Source organism: Stenella coeruleoalba, assembly GCF_951394435.1.
Source record: "Stenella coeruleoalba genome assembly, chromosome: 5".
In the NCBI taxonomy this organism is placed as follows: Eukaryota; Metazoa; Chordata; class Mammalia; order Artiodactyla; family Delphinidae; genus Stenella; species Stenella coeruleoalba.
The window spans coordinates 25611637-25634569 of NC_137150.1; the positions used below are offsets into that span (position 1 = coordinate 25611637).

At 41.7% G+C, this 22933-nt stretch overlaps 1 pseudogene across 1 annotated transcript in view; it reads right to left on the reverse strand.

Moving 5' to 3' along the window:
- Window positions 1–913: 913 nt before the first annotated feature.
- LOC307187083 overlaps window positions 914–22933 on the reverse strand; it is a 34057-nt pseudogene continuing 12037 nt past the window's right edge. The window contains exons 6-8 of the transcript in view: window positions 7565–7652; window positions 2078–2184; window positions 914–972 (exon numbers count right to left, since the gene is read on the reverse strand). The product of the transcript in view is annotated as an uncharacterized misc_RNA (transcript). The remainder of the gene's footprint in view (window positions 973–2077; window positions 2185–7564; window positions 7653–22933) is intronic.

Here is a 22933-nt window from a genome sequence, read left to right on the forward strand (position 1 = left end):
CTGTCTATTGTTGGTTTGCTGTTACTGTCTGTCTGTCTTCCACTAGGAAGTAACCCCCACGAAGGCAGGAATTCATTGCTCAATTCACCAACATCTAGAACAGGGCCTGGCACCCAAGAGGCATTTAATAAATGTATGTGAAAGAAATAAATAAGAATAACTAAATGAAGTGATCCTGAAGTATTGTTTTGTTTGCTTTAAAAATATTAGTTGAAAAACAACCCTGTAAGATGTGGATAGCAGTTTGTCTTTTTATTAACTTTTTCTTAAACAAGTGAGGTTCCTGATGTTTCTGAGGAAGGTTTCATTGTGTGTATTCCATCGTTAAAAGTAGGTCATTAAGAACTCCTTAGTAGGCTAATATAATAACCTTAGGGTGTTAATTTGGATTTCATGAGAGAAGTAGAATTAGAAATTAGCTTGATAACTTGCTAATGATAAGAACACAGAAGCAATCAGAAGAACATTAGTTCTATAATCAGTGATATTACTAATTGCTTTTAATGTTTAAAATGATGTCATTGGGGCTAAATGGCAAGATATTTTCCCTATGAAATCCAACCAGGTAACCCTATTTGAAGAGTCTTTCTTGGTGTTCAAAGCAACAATCTGATTGAACTGCTCCATCAGAAATATCTCAATTATTTTGGGTCAAAATATGGGTGCATTAAAACTACGCATATATACTACCACATTTGGGAAAAAACTGACTTCTTGAACTAGAAATTACATCTTAATGTTTTTTAGATGAGTATTTTCAGTTGGTATTTCATGATCATCTTCCTATATGTGCAAATTGAACCATTTACTAAGCAAGCACAATGTTTTGCAGCTCCAAATACATACTCAGTGATAATTATTTTCCATCAAACCATCTGAGACCACCCATCATTAGCACCCACTACAGAGATGGTCAGTAGACTGCCTGCAGCTTTATAATGTCTTCTAGTGCAGTGTGTAATGAAAAAGTTGCTGCAGTGCCAAGAAAAACCAAAAGAAATCATTAACCTGCCATCAGTTTATTGAGCGTAAATTAGACTTAAATTTGAATTCATTTTAACAGAATAATTCTGTTGAGTTTGAATTCAACTCAAATGGACTACAAAGTAGCTGTTCTGTTTCTCTAAAAATAGAGGGATAATCTTAAAATCTTGGAATCATTTGATTGACTGTTAAGAAATGGCAATACGGTAGTTTTAGTTTAAGAGTGGCAATGAAGTAGACGGTAATATAATTCTCCCTAGAACTGCCAGTGTTAAAAAACTGCAACCTAGAATTATGTCATGCCTCTAAAACTGTTTTATTATAGAAATGATAAAAGACTGGATGCTTGTATCACTTAATTCTCTCCACATAACCTACCAGATAGTGCACCAAGATTTCTCCCTGCTTTTGTTAACGCTGAATTTGGACTTTCAACTGTGTTTATGATGTCTTTCATTAGGCTTTATTTAAAATGACGTTTCCTCATCTCTCCGTCAGCAGTGAGATTGGCTATTGTTAATTCTGGTCATGCGTATTGTGAAGGACAGGACAGGCGTGGCCAACGCTAAACAGCTTGTTCCATATGTGATTCTCTCATTTTCAAAGGATTACATGATCATAAAACACCGTTAATGCTGTCTCTGTGCCAATCACACTTTAACCATTCTTTGATTATCCAGGAAGCACATCAGAATCTTACGAAGGCTGGTGCTTGAGTTTTCCAGTTGATACCTGGAGAAATCTTTGCAGGTCAGGTTGCGGGGAAGAATAGAGAATGGGAGAGAATTCCTCAGAGAATAGGTGAGGATGAGAGAAGAGGGAGAAAAGAAAGAGCAACAGAGAAATTTTCACTTCAACAGTATTCATTACCTAGATCAAAGACTACATATGACATCCTAAGAGTTCTTGAACTTTGTGCAAATCACAGGGCACATCGACACAATGGTGGCCGGCCTGTGACAGTGATCCTGGTCATCGCTTAGCTCAAGCCACTTATTTAATGGAAGAAGTGGAGCAAGTTGTAAGTAGCGCTGCATTTGGGAAGGAGTAGACGTGGACAGGTGGAGGGGAACACAAACTGAAAATGCCCTACCTGTCTTTCTGGCTCTCAGTGCTTCAAGTATGTCAGCAGCAGCCATTTCTCCCAGGACATTGTTTCCAAGGTCAGTCTCCCTTAAGTGGGCAGAGTATTTGATCAGGCTGACCAGAGAAAATGACAAAACAAAATAGTGCTGTGTCAAGTGTGGTAACTCAAAGAAACACAGTCCAGTTTCGGAGTATGCTCTTTTCCTTAGGTGCTCTCCACCCTCCCCCACCTCCCTCCCAAAGATGCGGCACTGACCCAATTTGGAGACATCTGGAATCCGGTTTTTTCCCAATTTAATCTCTCTATACTCTGGGTGCCTCTCCTAAGTGCGTCGGTAGGATAAGGATTTTTAGTTGCCTTAAATCTACCACTCATTTATTTATTCAAAGGATATGGTGTGTTATTGTGCAGAGCTTCTCAGTCTTTTAGATTTTACCTACCAGTAAAATGTCAAATAAGTTGTGGGAACAGGCAAATGTCAGTTTGGCACCTTTTAGTATGTCTAATAACTCTCACCTGGCAACACTATAAAAGAACAAATATTTTTATATAAAATTAGGAAGGGCACAGTCTCAAAATAAAGGATAGCTTTTTAAATCAAGATTAGCTTTACGAAAAGGAACACTCTACCTGTCTTTATTTTTCTGATCTCTTTGAGGACTATTGAAAATTCGTTCATGTCCTGGTCTCGGCCTGCCAAGTGGACTTTGGGAATCTCTGGCATTGCGAGTGAGCATGGAATCTGGGTGAAGGCCTGTGTTGCTGGTCAGCTTTTACCTCTTGTCAACCCTGTGATCATGGGCAGGCCATGTGCCTGCCCTCTTGGGTCTTACCTTCCTCATCTGTAAATTTGGCCTCGAAAGGGCAGTTCTACCTATTTCATAAGGTTGTGGAAAAACAGAATGAAGCAGTTTCTATGAAAGCATCTTGCAAAACGCAATATCAGTGATGCTATTAATTCTGAGTTCATACTTACTAAATGCATATTAAGTGCCTAACATTGCAGGGATTCAAAGGAATTTAACACGTGGCCTCTGCACTGAAAGAAATTATCCTATGACCATCAATAAAAGAATTTTGAGCCCTTACCATGTGCTGGGGATATGAAATTTCAGTTAGGGTCAGTAGTGTATACAAGGCCATTCTCTTGCCTCCCGTACACATTTTCTATTGATTGAGCAGCCAGAATTCGAGGCTGGGGCTGAATGGTCCTGCCAGACTCTGCCTCTCGAAGGTCTTGCTCCCAAGGAAACAGTGTGTCTAATCAGCACTGGACAGGCTTTGGCTTCCTGAGCTGCCTGACTATGTCCAATTCCTTCAGACAAGATGAGGGAGAGCAGGGATGCTTCAAGGAGGAGATGGAGAAAGGGGAAGGACAGAAGGAGAGTGGAGAGTGTTGAAGACAAACTTTACAACTCAACAATTCTATATCTAGTCTGAGTCCAGAGGCCATGGATTTTTTTTCCCTTTTCTGTCCATGACCCCAAAGAGGTCATGGGTTTAACCACTATGCTACACAGGCCTCACAAGAGCTATGGTTTTATGGAGCATTCACTATGCATCAGATGTGATCATGGCCACCCACATGCTTAAGCAGTTGTGCTTGGCACAAAGGGGCCTTCCAAGGGTGTGAGTGGGGCTGGCAGCCAGCCAAGCTCTGTTTGCCAAGTCCAGGGCATGAAGCATAGACCTGGAAGGGGTAACTTCCTCTGACTCATTGGTGAGAGGTAGTGCCTTTTAATTCATCTGCCCAGAGGGGCTCGTTTTCTAATTCGTATAAAGGTGCTAGCTGGAGCCTTAGGCACTATATTTAACACTTTACATATATGATCTCATTTACCCTGTAACAATCTCTTGATTTAGACGCTATTATTATCCCATTTTTACAAATGAGGGACTGGAATACAGAGAAGTTATTTAGCTTGCCTGAGATTAAATCATGGAGCAGGGATGTGAACTCAGGCAGTCTGTTTGAAAATAACCATGAAGCATGATTCAAATAAACCAAGAAAATGTTTTAATTTTCAGTAGTTCTCAATATTTAAACTTTAAAAAAGAGAACAAAAGGATTTAAGTATTTAGCATCAGAACTAAAAAAAAAAACACGCGGAAGGAATTCTGGCACTGGTGCACTTTGTTAGTGGTATTTACATCCCTGTTCCACACAGCCAGCGTTGCACAGGGCCCCAAACCCAGAAGGGCTCCTCACTTGGTTTAGTGCTCTATCATCATCATCTTGAAATTCTTAATAATATTTGAACAAGGACCCATGAGTTTCCATTTGCACTGGGTCCCAACAAATTCTGTAGCCAGTTCCTGCTATCATGTTTAGTGTGGTCAGAGCAGAAAGCAAAATCTAACAAATGGTCAGCTTTAAGTAATCGTCAGCCCTATAGACCACTGTTCGGTGAATTGTGGTCAGAGGGAGGCCTCGTTCATGAGGGGAGAACCAGCAGGGTTCTGCACCCAAACCAGCAGTTGGTTCCTGCCTTAAAATCAAAGAAGCCATCGATACTGCCTTTAGGGATAGACTTAAGCAGCAGAGCTAGGTAAAGCCTCATCACAAAGAAAAGGCATGATATCCTTGACCCTGGACCAGCTAATCTGAAGGTGATGCTAGACCCATGTGGTACCAAGGGTGAATAGTGCCAGTAGGCAGACAGGTGTTTAGTGCCCCATAATCTCCATCACCAAATCTTACCCCAACATAAATGCATAAGCATAAGCCACCCCAAGTAAATATTCAATTAAGCAGATCCCTGGAGCTGACTTTGCTAGCAGGCCCCCTGACAAGTCCCTTGCCTCCCCATTCATTCACTGAGCTCCTCCTTTGTAGATACTAGGACCCTCAATGATAAAAGGTGAGAAACCATAAATCTGTTCCTCAAAGTGCTCCTGGAGCCTTTTTTTTTTTTTTTTTTTTTTTGCAGTACGCGGGCCTCTCACTGTTGTGGCCTCTCCCGCCGCGGACGCACAGGCTCAGCGGCCATGGCTCACGGGCCCAGCCCCTCCGCGGCATGTGGGATCTTCCCGGACCGGGGCACGAACCCGTGTCCCCTGCATCGGCAGGCGGACTCTCAACCACTGCGCCACCAGGGAAGCCCCCAAGTGGATTTTTTTTAAAAGGTCTCAACTATATGCTGTCTACAAAAAACCCAATTTATACATAATAATATAGATAGGTTAAAAGTAAAAGGATAGAGACAGATATATCACGCTAATATTAATCAAAAGAATATTAATAATTAATCAAAAGACTATATTAATATTAGTCAAAGTAGATTTCAGAGAAGGGAATAATACCAGAGATAAGAGAGAAATATTACTAAGGATTTCATAATGATAATGAGGGTCAATTCTTCAAGAGACTTAACAATCCTAAATCTTTATGCACCTCATAACAGAGCTTCAAAATTCCTGCAGCAAAACTGATTAAACTGCAAGGAGATATAAACAAAGTCACAATTATCTCTCTCTCTCAATAATTGATAGAGCAAGTTAACAGAAAATTTGTAAAGATACAGCAGACTTGAACAACACTTCTGACCAACTTGACCTAGCTTACATTTATGGAACATTTCCTCCAATAACAGCAGAATACACATTCTTTTCAAGTGCACATGGAAGATTTACTAAGACTGATTGTAGTCTGGGCCATAAAACAATTGTGTTCTCCACCCACAGCAGAATTTACATAGAAATCAACCAAAGAAAACTATCTAAAAATTTAACAAATATGTGGAAACTAAACAGCACTCTTCTAAATAACCCATAGGTCAAAGAAGAAATCAAAAGGGAACTTAGAAAATAGCTTGAGTTGAATGACAATAAAGATACAACATATCAAAATTTGTAGGATGCAATGAAAGAGTGCTTAGTGTTAATATAAACATTTATATTTGAAATAAAAAGGTTTAAAATCAATAACTTAAGCTTCGCTTCTACCTTAGTAAACTAGAAAGAGAAGAGCATATTATACCCAAGGTAAGCAGAATAAAAGAAATAATAAAGATAAAAGAAAAAAATCAATGAAATTGAAAAAAGAAAAACATTAGAGAAAACCAAAAACTGGTTCTTTGAGAAGATTAATAAAATTGATAAATTTCCAATCAGATTAATTGGAAAAGAGAAAACAAATTATCCATTTCAAACTTGGAAGAGGAGACATTGCTACAGATCCTACATGAAAAAGGTTAGAAGGGAATATATGAATAACTTTATGCCAATAAATTTGAAAACTTACATGACATGAACAAATTTCTTAAAAAGATACAAACTAACAAAGCTTTACCCAAGAAACAAATGACCAGAATAGCCCTCTATCTATTAAAAAATTGAATTTGTAGTTTTAAAATCTTCCCGTAAAGAAAACTCCAGGTCCAGATGTCTTCGAAGACTAGTGAATTCTATCAAATATTTAGAGTTGAAATAATGACAATTCTACACAAATTATTTCATAAAATAGAAGAGGAGGGAACACTTCCTAACTCATTCTGTGAGGCCAGAATTACCCTGATCCCCAATACCATCTGAAGACATTACAAGAAACGTATGGACTAATATCTTTCATGAACATAGATGCAAAAATTCTTAACAAAATGTTAGCAATATACTAAAAGGACAGCACATCAGCAATATATTAGATCTAGTGCTATATTAAAAGTTTAATAAAATGAAGTTTATTAATATATTATAAAAATCACAGCAAAGCTATCCAAATTGTAAATCTTCCCAACCTTTCTGAATAAGGAAGTATATTAGAGAAGGAATCTTTTTCTTCTAAAATAATAAACAGTCTTCAGTCAAGCCCTCAATCCTCAGACCTTGGCTATGTTCTGTTGCCCTTGATTGCCCCAAGGTGCTGTAAGTACTGAGGTCCTAAGATGGTGTAGCCTAGAGACAATCCAGAAAGCTTTCTTGCAGTGCTGCAGATGCTCACTTGTGGCTTGGCCTACTGGGTATGTGGATTCAGAAAAGTGGAGACGTTCAAGGTTGTGAAGATAAACGTGGCAAGGAAATACTCTGTTTTCCAGAAGCTTTTGAGAATAGCTCTTTCTCCCTAAGGAGGTTGGGATGACTTTGTAATCATACACAAAGGAGTGTTCCCTCTTGAGTAGGCTGCCTTTCTTCCTCAGGTCACTTGCTTACATTTTACATTGTAAAATTTACATATCTTGACCTTAGGGAAGAAAAATCTGGAAGTCATACCTCTTGCCTTTCCTTAGTTGCCAACTTCTTGAAATGGGGCTTCTAGTGAGGTCTTTGAGACCCCTTTGCGGGCTTACATACAACTGTCTGCCATGCCATTTTTATGATTTCAGGCCTTCCCATAAGATCACATGCGAATACCAAAATGGGTCACTCCTTCCCTCTCAGCTGAAAAATCTCACTTGGCACTGTTAACAAGATGCAGTTAAATCACTGTCCCCATGATTAACCCAAGCACCTCGTTTTGGAAGGTGAACAAATAAAGCCTCTTAATTTTCTACTCACCTTGTTACAATTTGAGTGAATTCCAGCAAATCATTTGCTCCTTCTTTTCCTTTTCCAACTATGCCATTATCTGCCAAATACAACTTCACTAAACAAGGAGCAGCTTCAGTCAAATCTTTAATTTTTTTCTTGATTCCTGTAAAAAGATAAGAGTATTTGATTATTTTTAGACAATAGTTCCCCCATTCGACCAGCTAAGTTGATTTTATTTTTTAAGATTATACTGATTTTACTTGTGTGAGTGGATGCATTTGGCAATATAGTCAAGGAAATACATATAATTTAAGAAGTCCTTTTTAAAATACCCAGTACATTTTTTTTTTTTTTTTTTTTTTTGCGGTACGCGGGCCTCTCACTGTTGTGGCCTCTCCCGCTGCGGAGCACAGGCTCCGGACGCGCAGGCTCACGGGCCCAGCCGCTCCGCGGCATGTGGGATCTTCCCGGACCGGGGCACGAACCCGCGTCCCCTGCAAAGGCAGGCGGACTCTCAACCACTGTGCCACCAGGGAAGCCCCCAGTACGTCCTTTATTCTTTACAACAGCAAGCCCAAAATTGCTCTGTATGAAAGAAAATCTCATTTAAGATTTAAATTGTTGCCTTTACTTTGGCTAAAGAGAAAATCGATGTCTCCAGAAGTTCTCGGTAGAAGCTGAATGCATTGTCTGCTGATCCCGGGGAAATGATAGCCCTTTTACAGGGATTCACCCCTCTAAAAGAGCCTGCAAAGTTGTCATATTTTTTGAGCTCTAGAAGGACAAATGTGGAGGAAGAACTGTCCTGCCTTCATAGACTTCATGACTGAGTTCAGTGGTCCTGGAGTCTGGTACATCCGTGTTCTATCCAGATTTCACAAAGTTCAGGGTCAGTGCTGTGGGGTGGCATCATGTTCACACTTGATTTACAAGTTTAGGAGTTTGGTAAAGAAAAAAACAAGGGGATGGAGAAAACAGCCGTGGACATAACGCTGGCTTATCCACTTATAAGTGTGAGATGGGAGAGCTGAACCTCCAGTCAGTCTCAAAGCCTATCACTTCCCGCGGGCCTCCAAGCGTTTGAGGGTAGACGCTTTGTGTGCAACATGACCCTCGGAACCCCAGCCAACTACTGCATGCGGGGGCCCGACTGAAAACCAGTGATCTGTTCCAAAGTCGGGGAAGAAAATGCAGGGAACTTAGAGATAATATATCTATATGTTGTCTCGTGCAGGCAGTTTAAGGGATTTTAAAGGCTCATGTAGAGAACAAACATATGGACACCAAGGAGGGGAAAGCAGGGGGCGGGGGTGGTGGTGGTGGGATGAATTGGGAGATTGGGATTGACGTGTATACACTAATATGTATAAAATAGGTAACTAATAAGAACCTGCTATATAAAAAAATAAAATTAAAAAAAAAGGCTCATTTAGGGAATTCCCTGGTGGTCCAGTTGTTAGGACTCGGCACTTTCACTGCCGTGGCGCGGGTTCAATCCCTGGTCAGGGCACTAAGATCCTGCGAGCCGTGTGGCCAAAAAAAAAAAGGGTCCTTTAGTTACACAATAATTTTGCCTGACATGCTGACTTGAGAGCCTAACCCCAGGGCTAAATGGGACTCTTCTGTACTTGAATTCATTCAGCATTCAACAAGTATTCTTGAGCTCCTATTATGTGCCAGGCACAGTTCTAGCTGTTGGGAATCCAACAGGGAACAAAAGAGACAAAACTTCCTGCCTTCATAAAGCTGAGAGTGAATGTTAACTAGTGTGTGGGAAGAGAGGAGAGTGGATGATAACTCAGGGGATGTTTTCAAGTCATGAAAGACAACAGACTTTTTAGGGAAAGGTGATAAATTTGACATTGGATCATTCTACTCTGCCAGTAAAGAAAAAAAAAAAGCATGCTTTCAAAAAAGATTCAGGGACTTCCCTGGTGGCGCAGTGGTTTAGAGTCCGCCTGCCGATACAGGGGACACGAGTTCGTGCCCCGGTCCGGGAGGATCCCACATGCCGCGGAGCGGCTGGACCCGTGAGCCACGGCCGCTGAGCCTTGCGCGTCCAGAGCCCGCAACGGGAGAGGCCACAACAGTGAGAGGCCCGCGTGCCGGAAAAAAAAAAAAAAAAGATTCAGTTGGTTTATTTGGATATGAATCTAATCTGCTGAGTTATTGAAGGAAATAGGCAGGATTGCTTTTCCTTCGAAACATAGTTGGAGGGGTGAAAACGAGCCCATCCTTTAGTTTTACTGGGGATAAGCCAAACTTGTCCAAATCTCATTTGTCCTTACATTCAGGGTATGGGAATGATAGCAAATGACAGCCATTATGAATAATACAACAGTGCTAGTATACTAGCACAGTATCTGGCGCACCGTAGGTAACTGTTGAATGAATGAGTGAATTAATGAATAACAGTGTAATCATATTGTGGAAAATTTTATCTCACCATTCATTGTTTTTCCAAGCATAGCGTGGTTAATAATGCCCTAAGACAACTCATGAACACGAATAAAATATGATTTTTCTATTTTTGAAATCTCTTCACAAATATAAACACCTGTGAAGAGTTGACTGCCCAGGATGATTAACCATGTAGATCCTAATTGCACGTGGCACTCATTTCTTTTTGCCCCCTTCTGGCATGCCAGAAAGCAGCAGTGATGAAGCATGAGGCCAAGGGGGCCAAGGCCAAAGGCCAGAGGCCGAATTCCTTTGCAGCCACTCAGCTTTGCAGGGAAAGAAACGAAATGGTCTCAGCCAGTCTGCACCCCGACCCGAGCCAGCGTGGCATAAATGTGTGCCATTGGAGAGGAAGGGAGCTTCCAAGCTTGTGACTGGCCTGGTCCAGCTTGCATCCCTATGGGAAAAAACAATCCAAATCTCCCTCCGGTTGGTGGTAAGAGAGGTAACAATGTCACCTGGGCCCATGAAAAATAAGCCATTTGGAAAATGCTAGTCCAAGGCACGCGCCAGCATTTAGACCTCTAGTTAGTCCCAGTGCCCTGTTAGAGGGTAGGAAGGCTGATGCTGCTTTAGCACAGGGATTTCCTGCTGCAGGCCTCTAACTAAAGTTCAAGCAGAACCACATTCTTTTCTCTGGATGGGAAACAAATTCCTTGGAGTAAGGGTAAGTACATGCTCAGCTCTGGTAATACTTGATCCACCCCAGCTGTATTCACTCCAAACTATTTTTACCTAATCTTACAGTTCCTTTACTTTAAAACAAAAACAAGCTCACCAACAATGACCACTTTAATTTATGTTCCTGTGTCTCAGAGAATCTAGCAATGATATAGCGATGCCAGTTGTGCCTGAGACAGGGTGGTGTACTGAAATGAGCAGAATCCCCAGGTTTAAAACCTCTCTGAAAAATGCTGTGTGACGCCCCAGAAAGTCACTTAACTTCTCTGAACCTAAATATCCTCATTGCTGACATATAGATCATAATACTCACCTCCTAGAGGTATTGTGAAGATTGACTGGGAAGCATGGTGAAACAGTGGTTGTAGAGGCATGTAGTACACAGCAAATATTACTGCCTAGCTTTCCAGCTGCACGTCTGGACTTCACGTCATTGAAACCCTAGAATGGGTGCAACCTGATGGAGAACCTCCGTGTGTAAGATGTCCCCCTTCTGCCACTGCCTGAGGATCAGACAACTGCATACCTCCCTTAGGAACCACACCACAGATCCAGTGTGGACTTGCCCTACCTTGAACTTTGTCCCATTTTCTCTTTGGCTAATTGCCAGGATTCCCCAATTGTCCCTGATTTCAGAATTTTTCTTACCACCCTCATTGCACTGGCTACTGGGTCCTGTCAATGCTCCTTCCTAAATATATCTAGATTCTACCTTTCCATCACTGCAGGCTCAGTTCTGCACTTTATCTTCTACTGTAAAAACCTTCAAACTCATCTCCCGTCATCCAGATGTCCCTATCTCTAAAACAAGTTCTGTAAGGCTGCTGGAGGTTTTTTGTAAAAATCCAGTTCTTATTATGTCAGTGTCTTGCTGCAAAAGCATCACGGCTCCCCCTTTGCTCACAGGAGAAAGCCCTATTCCTTAACAGCATTCATGGCTTTTGGCCATGTGGGCTCCACCGGCCTTTCCAGCTACATCTCCAGCCCTCTACCAATGACCTGACCACTCTGTGGTGAATGTCACACTTCCCATATGCTGAACACTCTAGGCGCTTTCATCCCCTGAGCCTCTTCTCACGTGGTTCCGTTTACCTAGAATGCCCTCTCTTTCCCAGTTGATGAACCTCTTCTCATTCCTTCCAGAGAGAGCTCTGTTTCCCATATGGGCCAACTCCCAAAGGTCAAGTGTAAATTTTCATGGAACCAGAAGTTCCCCAGAGGGGGTCCTCATCTAGCCGTTTCTGAGACCAACAGGTGAGCATCACACATTCCTGTGGGCATCAGACCGTGAACCAGTACTCAAATTTGTTCATTTGTTCATCTGTGGATGCCAGGTCCTGGTAGGACCTTCTTCTTGACGTTGATTTTTTTTTAACTTATTAAAACAGCTTCTTTCCATCAACAGGGAGCATACGTGATTTTCTGTGTAATTACCAGAAGTCTATCAGTCAGAATATAAATTCTATTGATTGCAGGACTTAAGGAAGCAAAGTGTAATTAGTGTTGGATGATTCACACCTTGGACTTTGGAACCTGTCCACAACGTTTTCCATTGTTTAGCTATCACTCACGATAAAATCATTTCTGGATTATAACCAGTAACTTCCTGACTTGGAACTAATAAAGCTGTTTTGAAGATTTCATCTTGACTTTTGAACTTGACCTTGCATTCCTTAATGCCACTAAGCGTCCCTATGGTCTGTGCCGTTGATATAAGCAATACTGCTTTATTTTGGGAAGTGAATTTGCCACCTGGGTGGCATTAGTGCTGTAGTTAGGGTCTGATCAATCCCAAGCTTGGGGACTGAACGGGGCACAGGGAAGCTGCCTTATCTGCAGATGACTCTTCCTGATGACCTTTCGGTGACTTTCAGTCTTCAGCCATCTTCTGGCTCTTTATGAACCTGACAAGCCTGTGACTAGGATAAGTCAAGCCAGACATCACCCGAGTGAGTGCTGATCACCCACCAGGCCCAGGGTCGACAGTTCTTGTAAACCCTTGGTACAGAGCCATGGGGCTCAGAGGCGGCCAGACTGGGTCTAGAAGAGACAAAGAAGCCGGAACAGAAACAGGTCTGGGCCCTGTTTGTTCTGTGCTTTCCATGGCAAAGAAGAGGCATCTAGGAGCCTCACTCTGCTTTCTGATTTTCTTTACTCAGCAAAATAAATCAAGAGTAGGCAATCTGATTCTCTTCACGTCTAAAACAGTGGTTCTCAAATGTGGGCCCTGGACGAACAGCATCAGCATCACCTGAGAACGTAATAGAAATGCAAATTCTCCAGCTTCATCTCCGACCTACTGATCCAGGTCCTTGGTGGGGGTGGGGGGGCAGGATCCAGCAATCTGTGTTTTAACAAGGCCTCCAGGTGCCTCTAATGCGGCTCAAGTTTGAGCAACACTGATCTAATAATTTTTCATATTCAGTGATGCTTTGAGGCAAGACTGGCTTGGACAAACAGACATCTACCTTCTGCAAGCATAGAAATGGAATACTTCGCCTCTTCTATCAACTTGCGGATGGCTGCTAAATGTAAAGTTGTCTCGTTCTCGTAGTCATGCATTTGGAAGGAAAATAAAGGGTGTCAGGCTTCTGAATGGGGGTTTTGACTCATACAATATTGTGAGTTCAACTTTCCAAGCAGCAGGCCAAAAGCCTCTTGTCCACAAAGGGGCGAGCACAAAAATAGTTTGGCTGTTTCCAATTGGAACCAAATGGAAACCATCTGGACTCCTTACCCAGGAGGTTGATGTAAATCAGCTCAATCTGACCCTTTATTTTGAAACAAGTAAAACTCTCTACCAAAGACCAAACTCATCCCCAGACGAATAAACACCTTATGACTATGAAAGTAATTATCCAATATGGGAAGCTGATTTTTAATTTGTTTTGTGAATTCTGGATAGCATGAAAATGCTCTACTTTGACAAGAAGTTATAAAGTAAATACATCTTAGATACAAAGTTGTTTCTATTGATTTGAGGCACAGGATTCCTTGGGAGACCAAAGACTTTAATGGCTCCCATTGTCCATTGGATTAAGTCCAAACTCGTGGCCTGACATGCAGAGTCCTCCTTAATGTGACCCACACCGTCTTGCCAGGTCCATCCTCCTGCATCCTCTTGTTCCAGCTAAACTTTTATGTTTGTGGCTTGCATTGTTTTTTAGTTAAAAAAATTTTTTATTGAGATAACATTGGCTTATAACATTATATGTTTCATATATACAACATTATATTTCTACTTCTGTATACACTACAGTGTGCTCACCACCAAAAATTTAGTTTCCACCCATCACCATACAATTGATCCCTTTTACCCATTTCACCCTCCACCCCAATGCCCTTCTCTTCTGGTCACCACTACTCTGTTCTCTGTGTCTATGTGTTTGTTTTGATTCAGTTTGTTCATTTATTTTGGTTTTTGTTTGTTTGTTTATATTCCACATATGAGTGAAATCATATGGTATTTGTCTTTCTGTCTGATTTATTTCACTTACTATAATAACCTCAAGATCCATCCATGTTGTTGCAAATGGCAAGATTTCTTTTTTTTTTAAATGGTTGTGTAATATTCCATTGTATATACACCACAACTTCTTTATCCATTCATCCATTGATGGGCACTTAGGTTGTTTCTATATCTTGGCTATTGTAAATAATGTTGCAATGAACGTAGAGGTGCATATATCTTTTTTGAATTAGTGTTTTTGCGTTCTTCTGGATAAATACCCAGAAGTGGGATAACTGGATCATATGGTAGTTTTATTTTTAATTTTTGAGGAATCTCCGCTGTACCAATTTACATTCCCACTGACAGTGTTTGAGGCTTCCCTTTTCTCCACATCTTCACCACCACTTGTTTTTCTTTCCTTTTTGATAATAGCCATTCTAACAGGTGTGAGGTGATATCTCATTGTGGTTTTGATGTGCATTTCCCTAATAATTAGTGATGTTGAGCATCTTTTCATGTGCCTGTTGGCCATCTGTATGTCTTCTTTGGAGAAATGTCTATTCAACTCCTCTGTGGCTTGCATTCAGGCCTTTCTTCCTCACTGAAATCTTTCTCCATATAAGTGCTTTCTTTCCACATCAGGTTAGCTCCTAGCTCGTTCACAAAGCCTTCTCTCCAGTTCCATCTCTGGGGAAAATGCCCTCTGAACCCAGTGTCCATATCTGGCCCTTGGCAGATGCTGCCTTGTGTGATTTTTCATTTCCTAGGTGTCTATCCTGTCTCAAAACTACATTCTGAGTCCTTTTGTTATGAATTGAATTGTGTCTCTTCCCCAAATTCATATGCTGAAGTCCTAACCCCCAGTTCCTCAGAAAGTGATCTTATTTGGAAATAGGGTCATGGCGGATATAATTAGTTGAGATGAGGTCATACTAGAGTACAGTGGGCCCCGAATCCAGTATGACTGATGTCCTTATAAAAAGGAGAAATTTGGACACAGATACACACAGGGAGAACGCCAACGGAACATGAGGCAAAGCCTGGGGTGAGGCATCTACAAGCCAGGGAACACCAAAGATGGCCATTAATCCAGCAGAAGCCATGAGAGAGGCATGGAACAGGTTCTCCCTCAAAGCCTCCAGAAGGAACCAACTCTGCCAACATCTTGATCTGGATTTTCAGGCTCCAGAACTGTGAGATACTACATTTCTGTCGTTTTAGCCACCCAGTCTGTGGTACTTTGCTATGGCAGCCCTGGGAAACTAATACACCCCTAAAAGGCAAGAGCACACCTTGTGCCCCACACAGAGCTGGCACCTGATAACCATCTTCTGTTGAGACAGCTGCAGTGACCGGAAGATAGTTCCCTGGGGCAGAGACCGGGGATCTCTCTCGCTACATCCCTCACATACCAGCCCAAAATGGCCCTGAGGACATTTAATTCCATTAGTGTTGACTGAAAGAATGACATAGAGCCTGGAAAACTGTAAGATACTGGACTCCCCAGGGGGCCTGGCAGGAGACTGTATACAGCTAGTTCATGAAGGTCAGAAGAAGCAAGTTTGGTACTTTCGGGTCAGGTTTTAGTAACTGAAAGGTTGCTATTGTGACCTGGGCCTTAACATAGCTATTATTTAAAAGCTAAAGGATAACTAATAGTATTGCTTTAAAAAAAAAACTTTTTCCTCAAACTATTCACCTTCCGTAAGGGTTTAACATCTCAGGGCCTACTTAAGGGTGGCGGTCTGGGGGGCTCGAGTGAGGGCTGGTGCACAGGAGGCGTCACATTCATGAAGGACTCACATTCAGACCCTGGTGTCATTGCCTAATGAGGTCAGGCAGGTATTCTCTGTGTTTTTATGTGTGTTAGAAGAGTTTGCTTGTTAAATATAAAGACTTCAAACATTATGCATTTTTAAACCTTTGCTATTAATTAACTGAAAAAATAATTTTAGCTCAAGTAGCTCAACAAATGGAAGTGGTCAGAGACTCTCTCGAACCTTGGGAAGCCTTGAAGTTCCCAGATAGATTTTGTCCTTTTGGTCTTTCTGCAGTGCCAACTTGACTGCACAGCATGACGCATATGCCTCGTCTTTGTCCCTGCTACCACTTTCTGTAAAGTCTAGATGCAGAGTTAGACTGAGTGGCCCAGCAGTCCTCTCCCCTCACATGTCATCTGGCGCAGTGTAAGGACTGTCCTCTCTATGGCTACCTGTCTTGGAGACACTGATTCTCCTTGTCCCCAGAGGAACCCCAACCAACTCCTCTGAAAGCATCCTTGGTTGAAAATATTCCCGGATGGTAACTGTCTAACACAAATGATGACCTAGCATGGTGCTCCCCCCCCCACAACCTTCCTCCTTCTCCCTTTAGTAGATTTTCCAAAATCTACTAGCACTATCCAGCAGAAAGACTATATTTACATCAGACAACAGAGCCAGGGTCTGATAAATGTTCTCACTTTACCTTTTCATCTGGCATTTTGTTTTTATTTTTATTTTTTTTTGCGGTACGTGGGCCTCTCACTGCTGTGGCCTCTCCCGTTGCGGAGCACAGGCTCCGGATGCGCAGGCTCAGTGGCCACGGCTCACGGGCCCAGCTGCTCCGTGGCATGTGGGATCTTCCCAGACTGGGGCACGAACCCGCGTCCCCTGCATCGGCAGGCGGACTCTCAACCACTGTGCCACCAGGGAAGCCCCATCTGGCTTTTTAGATCATAAAATTGTAGTTTTTGAATTCAGTGAGATTTCACGGAAAAGATGCAAGGATAATTCAAGGACAGAAAAAAGACCACACAAGAAGAGATTAAAATTGAGGAAGAGAAAGCCAAAGGGTGAAGAGCTTCATTATAAGGGCCTGTTGCCTTCCACAAACTATTAAAAACAAAACAAAAATGAAAGAAACCAACAAGAGCACCAGAACGAAACAAACAAACAAACAAACTGAAGTGGACTAAAACAGAATAACAGAAATTTAGGTTAGCTTCCACAAGGAGTTTCCCAAAGACTGTGCTGCTGACACACTCAGTGATTGATCATCTTGTGCTGTCTCTTCATAACTTCAAAATGTTAAAGCTGGAGTGGAATTTAGGAAGCTGTGAGCACAAGTGCTGGACTTGCAGAACAGGATGCTGAAACCGAGGCATCAGGGCAAGTGCTGGGAACAGAATCCTGGTTCCCTACAAAACTTTAACACTTGGACAGCTTCTCACTTAGTTTAATCCTGCTCAGAGGTCATGGAGCTGGTGACTTCTTCAAGTTCCCTCTGAATGACTCCATTTCTGCTTCTATGGAATAAGCATAGGAGAAAAGTTTCCAAGCTGAATTTATCAGGTCCTGCTGGCTGTTTATTGCAGAGATATTTCCATAATTGTTTTCTGGCCCTGTTGAATGTGCCAAAGATGTATTCTTCTGGTGGGTATGGCTAAGCTGTTCTATATTTGGTTTATATGAAGCCATCAGATGAGTCTTCTTTTTCTCCCCTTGAGTTTTTCTCTCTGTTTGGGGTAATTTCTTTAGTAAGGGGAACACACAGCCTATGAAAGGAGGAAGTGATTTACAAGATGAAGGAAGTGGGAGGAATAGTTGAAACAATCACAAAAATACCTTTTTTTCTCTTCTTTTTCCCTGAAGTAGTTTTCACTGTTACAGCTCCAGATGACTCTGTAATCTGGTTCAAGGTTGTACTTCCTCTCTGTCTGGCTGTATGGAAAAATAAAAAAGATTAAAAAAAGCTAATTCAAAGTTGCATGATTGGATTTTTTTTGTTTTCAGCTGCACTGTGCAGCATGCGATCTTGGTTCCCCAACCAGGGATCGAACCCGTGCCCCCTGTAGTGGAAGTGCGGAGTCTCAACCGCTGGACCGCCAGGGAAGTCCGCATGAATGGATTTTTGACACACTTTAATATAGGTTATTGCCTTCACTTTATGTACACTTTGGACAGAGGTATTTCTCATAAAAGAGAATTCTCTGACCCACTGACTTCACTTCAGTCCTGTCTTTTTCATGTTTCTCCTCTAAAAGGCTTGAGGAGACTGTGCAACCAAGCAGGGCTCCAAGAATCATCCTGCAGGGCCTTGTGTAAATCCTTCTTTCTGCTCCACAGCTGCCCTCTATAAAAGTGGCTCCAATCTTGGGAATTAGTAAGAACGTAGCAGAGGGGAACACATTTTTGGCACGTTTAAAAATACATATTGGTGCGTTATCACACTGGAGTCTTTCTGGACCCTTCTTCTCCTTTCTCTTGCACCCCACATCCCATCCATCAGGACACAGTGTAGATGGAGAACCTCCTCTGCTGCTGCCCTAGTCTCACCTGGGTGGAAGCCTCTCACCTCTCACCACCACTTCTCATCTGGATGACAACGGCCTCCCAAAAGATCTCTGTGCCTTCCACCCACACCCAATCCGTTTGCTACGCAGATTGAGGGTCCTTCTCAAACCTAAGTCCCAACTAAGTCCTGATTCCTCTGCGCCTTCCTAGCTAAGGAGGCCTGTGACCCCCTGGCCCCTGTTATTGGCCAGGCACCTGCTGCTCCTTGTGCAAAGCCCTGGGGCATTCCTGGAATGCTCCCCATTTATCCGCAGGCTCACTCCCTCACCTTCTGTGGCACAAATGCCACCCAAACATCTATTTAAAGTCATTCTAAATTTACATGCCTTTTGGCCCTATAATTCCACTCCTAAGAATTTTCAGTATTGGTTACATTTGCTCATGAAAGTGTGTGTGTGTGTGTGTGTGTGTGTGTGTGTGTGTTAATAAGAAAGTGAGCAAACAAGAAAGCTATTTGGATTTGGGGGAAAAATAAAATAAGTTCACACCACAACCATCTTTTCCTACACCAGATTCCCAAACGTGCTTATCTTGCTTGATTTTTTTCATTTTTCCATAGCAGTTATCATCTTCTAATAAACTATAGTGGCTCTATATTTCTTATGCCTTTTAAAAATTGTCTGATTCCCCCATCCTTGACACACATCTAGGCACACACATACACGGCATTCCCAGCCCCTCCTTGGGCAGGGATCGTAGTTTTATGCTCTAATGTGTGTAAGGAAAGACACAGGTGCACACACACACGTATGAAGGAAGGAAGGAAGGAAAGAGCGTTGTTACCGATTGCATTTTACACATTATAACGAGCGATTAAGGAAACAGACTTGTCGTTGGCATTCGTGCCTCTTTGACTGTGGGCAACAGAAGGCTTCTGTGCCCACCTCTGGCAAGGAAAATTTACTAGGAGGCCTGGGGCAGCTCACAGAACAGAGAGGAAACCAAACATCCGGGCCTTACGGAGCATTGGCCTCAGAACATTTTTGCCCTCATAACACCCTAGAGGAATATGGAAAAGCTATGTACAATCTCTTGCATTTTTAGTCTGGTATCTAAACTTGTTCATCGTAAGCTTTTTAAAATTTCAAACAGTGAAATTTCTAGCATGTAGAAAATGTTGATGTTTAAAAGTTAAATCTGGGAACGGGGGAGGAGTTTGGGATTAACATATACACACTACTATATATAAATAGATAACCAACAAGGACCTACTGTATAGCACAGGGAGCTCTACTCAATACTTTATAATAACCTATAAGGGGAAAGAATCTGGAAAAAATAGGTATATGTGTAACTGAATCACTTTGTTGTACACCTGAAACTAACACATTGTAAATCAGCTCTACTTCAATAAAATAAATAAATTTAAAACAATAAAAATGAAGTCTGTTATACCATTCTTTTAAGTATATCAGATGGAATCTGAATTCCAAGCACTTTGATACCCATCATCATGCATTAAAAAATCCCAAACAGCTCAAAACATGAGCAGTTCTTTTTGAGTGATTGAAAGTTTTACATGATTCCTTTTTTTCCCTGTGTTTTTACTGTTATTTCCATTTTACTAACTCTGCAGAATTTTATATTTGAAAGTCATTTATAGGCCATCCTGTAATACTTCTCTGTAATAAAAATGCTTCATTTACAAATATTTAAATTTTAAAGATTTCTTGGGCTCATAAACCTCTAAAGTATTAAAAATTCTTCTATAGTTATTATTTAGAAGTATGCAATTGATTAATACAACATATGTATTTTATATATTTTGATAAATCCTAATTAAACACAAAACAAATTTTATTGACTGCCTTGCCCAAAGAGATGGATGGTGCTGTTTTATTTATTTGTTTTTATAATTAATTCATGTATTCATCAAAGAATATTACTGCTAAAATGAGGCAGGCTTCAGCATCAATGTTTTTTCTATTTTTCATTGTTATAGTTGGAACTGCTGAGAAATCTTGTTCAGGTGGATGGCAATGGAATAATGCCAGACCTAATCTCCCTCGTCCCCCAAATAGAGGACACCCAGTTCAATTTAATGTCAGATAAACAAGAATAATTATTTTAAGTGTATCCTAAACATTGCATGGAACATACTTATAATACATTATTTGTTTCTCATCTAAAATTCAAATAAATCTTAGAAGGAGTTTTATCACAGCAGTATTATTCAATTCTTTGAACTCCTGAGTTACAGACTAAAAATTAATATAGTCGTTGATCAAAAAAATCTTTTTTAATGATCTGTCCGTTGATAACTTAAGTCCTCCTTCAATTCTGTTAAAAGCAAAAATTGGAAGCCACACGATGTGTATAAATTGATTTGTCACTGAGTTATTAGAGCCATTCATTTTCTTAAAGCTTATATTCATATTTTGAATTGTCTCTTTGTTTTTGCTCCCTAGAGGAGATATTCTGATCAGATACTGGATGGGAGAGAAGCATACCTTTGTTTGCCAAATAGAATGATGATTGTGACCAAGGATATTAACCACAGATACTGGGTCATTATGGAAGGTGAGAATCTGGACATTTAAAAAAACCATCCACACCCCCTCAAACATAGCCACTGGGAAGTTTGTGTGTACTCTTTTTCTTAGTGTGTTTGGGCTGCTATAACAAGACACAATAGACTGGGTGGCTTATAAACAACAAACATTTATTCCTCACAGTTCTGGAGGCTGGGAAGTCCAAAATCCAGGTACCAGCAGATTCAGTGTCTGGTGAGAGCCCGCTTCCTGGTTCATAGATGGCCGTCTTCTTGCTATAACCCCACATGGTGGAAGGGGTGAGGGAACTCTCTGGGGTCTCTTTTATAAGGGCACTAATCCTGTTCATGAGGGCTCCACCTTCATGATCTAATCACCTTCCAAAGGCCTACGCCTCCTAATATCATCACTTTGGGGGTGAAGACTTCAACCTATGAATTTGGCAGGGGGGGTGGGGATGACACAAACGTTCAGTCCATAACAGTAACATACACACCAGCACAGAGTAAAAGTGCCTTCTATTTCAGAACTGGATTGATAGACCTCTGCTCAGGCAAATTAGTTTTCCCATCTTGATTTCACTTCTATGCCAGCAGGATTAGCCATAAATGAAAAGAAGAGGCATATGAGGCAATAAAAATGATTACGGTATCTTGCCAGCCCTCACCTGGCCCCAGGGGGTGTGGGACCAAAGCCCCGCCGGCTGGACTTTGCCACCCTCAAACGTGCTTCTTGAGCCAAGAAATCCAGCACTGACCCCCAGCAACCCATGCTGTAGCGCATCCTGCCAGACCCCTGGAGCTCCCTGGTCCCTGACCTTTACAACTCTGCCTTGAAACAAACTGGTTTGAACCCCCCGTATGGCTGTATTTGGAGATGGGGCCTCTACGGAGGTACTTAAGATTAAATGAGATCGTAAGGGTGGGGCCCTGATCAGCTAGGATAGTGTTCTTATTAGACACCAGAGAGCTCACTCTCTCTATCCGGGTGCATACAGCTAGGAAAGGCCATGTGAGGATACAGCAAAAGGGTCGGAGAATAATTGTATTTCAGTAATTTTCACTGAGATCTAATTGACATATAACATTTGTTTCAGGTGTACAACGTAATGATTCGATATTTGTATCCATTGTGAAACGATCACTACAATAAGTCTAGTTAACATCCATCACCATACATAGTCACAGATATTTTTTTCCCCCGTGATGAGAACTTTTAAGATCTACTCTCTTAACAACTTTCAAATATGCACTAGAGCATTGTTAACTATGGTCACCATGCTGTATGCTAGACTTAGCTGTTTATCTCCACTTTTTTCCAGCAAGTAGAGTGGTCGTGTTCACCAATATGCTTCAAGCTGGGAAAGGGTTGTTTTTGCTGTAATGATAACGATGACAGTGATGATGATAATTAACATCCCTCAAGGACTTACAGTGTGTAAGGCATGTGCTAACTGCTTTACATTATATCATTTAATCTGCACTAAACACCAGGGGGGTAGTTATCATTATGTTTATTTTGTAGCTGAAGAAACTGAAGTTAGATCAATTTGACAATTTGCCCAGAGTCACGCACAGCTGGAGTAGGATTTGAACCCAGGTCTGACTCTAAGTCTATGCTACTAACTTGCTACAATTTACTGTTACCAATGATTAAAAGTAGTCAGCTTTAGGGCTTCCCTGGTGGCGCAGTGGTTGAGAGTCCACCTGCCGATGCAGGGAACGCGGGTTCATGCCCCAGTCCGGGAAGATCCCACATGCCGCGGAGCGGCTGGGCCCGTGAGCCATGGCCGCTGAGCCTGCGCGTCCGGAGCCTGCGCGTCCGGAGCCTGCACGTCCGGAGCCTGTGCTCCGCAACGGGAGAGGCCACAACAGTGAGAGGCCCGCGTACCGCAAAAAAATAGTAGTCAGCTTTAAAATGTGTCATGAATATGTGTACTTGGGATCTATTAACACAAATGATAACCCTTTTATGGGGA